At 59.2% G+C, this 5,119-nt stretch overlaps 1 protein-coding gene across 1 annotated transcript in view; it reads left to right on the forward strand.

The window, feature by feature from the left end:
* The first annotated feature begins 2,244 nt into the window (after positions 1–2,244).
* GRB7 (growth factor receptor bound protein 7) overlaps positions 2,245–5,119 on the forward strand; it is an 8,639-nt gene continuing 5,764 nt past the window's right edge. Inside the window, exon 1 of the mRNA XM_021704054.1 lies at positions 2,245–2,423. The gene's annotated coding sequence lies outside the window, so the exon portion shown is untranslated. The remainder of the gene's footprint in view (positions 2,424–5,119) is intronic.

The raw sequence follows: 5,119 nt of genomic DNA on the forward strand, positions 1-5,119 counted from the left end.
GCTCATCTGCTTCTCCCTCTAGCCCTCCCCCCACCGGCTCATGATCTCTGTCTTTCTCATGCTCTCTCTCTCTCTCAAAGAAATAAATAAAATCTTTTTAAAAGTTCAGATATAACTTATACACAGTAAAATTCGCCCTCTTAAGTGTAACTTTCTGTGAGTCCTAACACACAGTTGTCTGTCTACCACCATGACCAAGATACAGAACAGCTCCATTACCTCCTCACAAGTCCCTGTGCCCTTTGCTGTCAACCCGTCTCTCTCCTCCCTGATCCCAGATCTGTCTTCTGTCCTTACAGTCCCACCCGCTTCCGAAAGCCATATAAATGGAATCCTATAGCACTCAGCCTTCTGAATCTGGCTTCCCTTTCTAACCCCATCCTTCAACATCCAGCGTGATCTTTTCAAAATATAAATCTGCCTGCCTCTCTGCGCCTCTCCTTAAGCCCGGAGAGACACTGCAGGGTCTGGCCTCGGCCCATAGTTCCTGCCCGTCTGGACAGACAGGATGGATGGCTCTTAAACCTGGTTTAACCACCTGAGGGCTTGTCAATACCACACATTCCTGGGTCTTGGCCCCGGAGACTGAGATTCAGTAGGTGGGGAGGGGCCCAGGATCTGTTTTTATACAAGCCTAAGGAGCCGTGGAGGCAGGTGGTCACAGGCCACACTTTGAGAAACACAGCTGAATCCAAAGCACTTGCCTTTCTCCACACCTGCTCGAGCTTACCCATGGGGCCTCCTCTCCTTCCTTCTCCTCAACCCCACTCTGCCTCCGCATGCCGCGTCCCCTGCTGCTAAGGGCTTTGGCATCTTTCCTCATCGTGAACAGTACCCCCCCATTCCCACCCACCAATCTCACCCTTCTCCCTGCTCCAGGTCCCCTCTGCTCGCTCGTCACTTCCACAGAGAAGGCTTCCCCAACTCTCTGGGTGATTCATTCTCCCAGCATACTGGTCACCTGTCATTTCTTATTTTTGGGTGATTTTTTTTTTTTTTTTTAGAGAGGGGGAGGCACAGAAAGAGAGAGAGAACGAGAGACTCTTAAACAGACTCCACACCCAGCGTGGAGCCCAACACGGGGCTTGATCTCACGACTCTGAGATCATGACCTGAGCCGAAATCAAGAGTCGGTCACTTAACTGACTGAATCACCCAGGTTCCCCTTGTGGGATTCTTTGGTGAACATCAGTCTCCCCAACTGGGCTGCATGACGAGAAGGGCAGGGTCTGTTTCTGCTGCCCCCCACTTTTCCCCCAGTACCAAGCATGGGGTTTGCATGTAGTAGGTACTTAACAGATACTATTGAATGAAGGAATCGTCGAGTGCTTTGCACAAGATGCTGCGCCATGGCCCAGGTGACCTTGCTCCCTCCCCCACTTCTTTGCTTAGTCCACTCCTACTGGTTTTTCGAGGAAAACCCCGTTTGGAGAAAGTTGAGGCCCGAGCCACTCCTTGATGGTCCCCCAGGGCAGACCTCTTATCACCCTAAGGACTGTTTGTTTACCCAACTGTCACCCACTTGAGGTTGGGAGGTGGCCACTGCCTTTGATCTGTGGCCTTCCAGGCCCTCTCCCTGACCCCTGTGTTTGCCTAATGCTGGAGGAGAGAGCTAAAGTGATCTCTCGAAGGGGAGTCCCCTGGCACCTGGCCAGAGCTTCCCCTAGATCACTCCTCCCACCATGAGACCCTGCCTAACCCCTTGTACTTCAGAAGAAGCTGAGACCTTGGACTTTGCAAAGAAGGGAGAACATCCCCTCCTGGGTGCCTCTGAGGGCCAGGGTGCAGGCTGGGTGGCCAGACTGTGGCTGAAGGTCAAGGGGCAGCCCCTGTTGCTGGACACCCTTCTGGCCGGTTTCCCTCTTTCTCTGAGTGCTCTTTGCCCCATCAGGGGGGACCCAGAGGCCCACACAGGCCCCCAGCTTGGCCAATGAGCAGACCCGATTTGGTGAGGAGCATGGGGAAGGGTGGGCGCCCTTTCCCCCTACCTTCCAGCCCCCAGTCCGTCGTCCCCCCCCCCACCACCCGCACGAGGCCTCTAGATCTTTGCTCTTGAGGGCTCGCCTGCCTTCCCCGCCTCTCCCCTGGCACCTGCTGCCGGGCTAAGAAGGGCAAAAACAATCCCAGCCGGCGTAGTATCAGGGAGTCCCCGCCCCTCCTCCTATGGTTCCTCCTCCCATACTTCTACCCCAGGCCCCGCCCCCACCTGCCCGAGATAATTTTAGTTTCCTTGGGCCAGGAGCCTGGACACACAGGGCTCTCCCTCCCCACAACCCTCACGTCTACGTCCAAAGTAGGGGCACCCTCCTACCACCTGTAGAGAAGAAGGAGTGGATTTGAAATCAAGTCCAGGTATCTGGGGTCCCAAGACAGAACTGGACTTCGGACCCGGTGTCCTGCTGCTTCTGCTGGGGCTCCTCCAGGTAAGGTGACCAAAATCGGTCCCAGCCGACAACCCCCAGCCAGCCACACCAGGGCCCCGGCCTGTGCCCGTGTCAGGGCCAGGAGCTGGCAGGTTGCCCAGGTGGCGCCTGGCTTTCCCCCTCCTCTTTCCCCCCTCAGTGATGTCGGGCCAAGGGCGGGGGCAGGAGGGGGACAGGTAGTTAAGGACCTGGCGTCTCCCTCCCTAAACCGGTGGCCCCAGCCAGGTGTTCCTACGCCCAGGGTCCAGGTAAGGACCCAACGGGCACTTCATCTTGAGGGTGGGGAGCAGCGGCAGGTCCCAGGTCAGTATGGAAAGATTCAGCCTCCTGCTGTGTTGCTCTGGCCGCCTCGCTTTCTCTTTTTCTCCAATCTCCCATATCCCGCCCCTTCCTCGCCATCTGCCCTCAATCTTTCCCTATTCTCATTTCCTGTCTCCTTATTCCTTCCTTTCCTCCCTCTAGCCCGCCTCCCCCGGCCCCCGGACAAAGCACCTGATGGGGATGGGGAAGGAAGATCTCCGATCCTCTCCTCCCCGAGACGCGGCTTTCCCGCTGAAACTAGCCCCTCCCCATCTTCCCAGAAAGAGACCTAGGAGGGGGGGCCGAACACCGAGGGCTGCCTCGAGTCATTCCTGGCTCAGCCCGAGGTTACCCGTTTGAGGTTTTCCCAAGGCTCTACCAAAGACTGACGTCTCCGCGCGGGGGCGGGGGGCACTCTCCAATTTGGAGGGCAGCAGAGGAGAGGGATCCCCTAAATTGTTAGAGCTCGGTCTCCGGATTGTTTGCCTGCTCAGAGCACAGGGTTCTGCCCTAGGAAGGGAAGGTGGGGGCGGGGCAGGCCCGGCGGTCCTTCCTGGCGTCGGAATGAAGGCTCGAAGGCTGGAGGGCTGGAAGCTGGGGGTCTGCGGCGCAGCGGGGACTAGGAAAAGTGTGTGTGCGTGTTTGGGGGCAGTGTTTGGAGAAAGACCCGAGTCTGGATCTCCCTGACACGGCGGGGATGGAGAATGCACCTGTCCGCCCTTGGAAGGCCTCCCAACCCTACTGCCCCTCAAGAATGGCCCCTCTTGCTCGCCCTGTCCTAGACTCAGCTCTCCCCTCTCCCCCCGATCCTGCTGGGGGAGCCCTCCAAGAAGGCAAGCAGCCTGTAATGATTAACTCCACAGACACAGTCTAGCGTTCTTCCCAAATTAAACTTTAAGAAAGCTTACCCCCCCTTTTCCCATTGGGCGTTTTTTCCAGAGTGAGGGAGTGGGCGGGGCCTCAGGGTCCTGGGCCCTCCCCCCAACTCCGGGTCACCTAGGGGTTTCCCGCCTCCTCACCTGGGCCCTGCACCCTCAGATCCTCCCCGAAGGTTGAGCCTTCCACCCCCACCCCCACAATAAATCCCGATGGGGGGCGGGGCGTGGAGTGCTGGGCCGGACGGGGGTCTTCCCGCCACCCGCTGGTCCCCCGCCGAGGCCTCGGCCCTGTCGGCCCCTCCCCCTCCCCGGCTTAGCGACGGAGGTGGCCTTGTTTTCTACGGGCCCTTAGTGCTGGGCCCTGCCACCCGCCCTCGGGGCCAGCCAGGTGGGGCAAGATTCAGGAAGTAAACAAGGAGGCAGGAGGCTGGGAGGGCGGGAAGGAGGGTGGGGCCCGAGCCGCGGGGCAGGGGAGGCCGTGGGGGAGGCGTCGGCTTGCACTGGTAGTGTTGAGGGGACTGATAGATTTGGGGGGTCGGTTTCTTCAACAGAAGCTTTCCCTAGGGCCCCCGTTTGAAAGGTTCAGGTCTCTTGGAAGGGTGTTCCCCGGGCCCCACAGCTAGGACCCCGTTCTCCTCCCGCCCCATCTATTTGGATCTAACCGCCCCGCCCTTCGCTTGCCTTAGAAGGGTCTGGAGGGCAAGGTGGAGGGATCAAGAGGCCAAACCCAAGTCTTCAGTGGCCCTCCAGCCGTCTGAGGCCGGACTCTAATCTGATTCTGATTTAAATCTACCGCCAGCTCCCTGCCCAAACATTGCCCCATTCCTCTTCCCTCTGGGATGGAGTAGGACCCGACTTTTGGTCTCTGGCTTCCCTGCAGGCCCCCCAGTCTCCCTGGAGTGAAGTCACCAAGGCTAGTGGCCAGAGGATAGATGGGATGGGACAGGAGCGGGGACATCCGTGTCTTGTTGATGTTCACTGGTGGGTGTGTCTTGCCGGCCCCCTCACAGGACCCTGAGCCCCCTCCCTGCCGCTCCCGCCTGGTCTTTCCTTGTCTGTCTGCCTGTCTGTGTCTGTCCTCTAGGGTGTCTTGCTACTTCTGCGCCTGTAGTACCCCTCTGGCCAGGACACCCCAGAGAGTGTGTTGGGAGGACCTCATCCCCCAGCGTTGACTTAGCCGAGTCCTCTGTGCCCGCTGAGGCCTGGGTGCTAGGGGTGGGCAGCAGCAGCAGAATGAAAGCCTGGTAGGCCCCAGACAGGATAGGGAGCACTGTGTGGTTTCTTTGGGTGAGTGAGGGCATCACTGGGAGGTCGGCTCTGCTCCAGATGGGCCTTTGAATCCAGGCCAGGCCTTTTTTCTCTCCTTGGGGGAGGGGGCTCCCCTCCCCCTGGGCTGGGAGGAGACTACTGTAGGTCCCACCTGGACTGGAGGTGGGCCAAGGGTAGGGAGGAGAAAATGACCTCGGAGCAGCTGCAGGCCCCCCCCCCCCCCCCCCCCCCCCCCCCCCCCCCCCCCCC

The sequence above is a fragment of the Neomonachus schauinslandi genome, chromosome 15, assembly GCF_002201575.2.
Source record: "Neomonachus schauinslandi chromosome 15, ASM220157v2, whole genome shotgun sequence".
Lineage (NCBI taxonomy): Eukaryota > Metazoa > Chordata > Mammalia > Carnivora > Phocidae > Neomonachus > Neomonachus schauinslandi.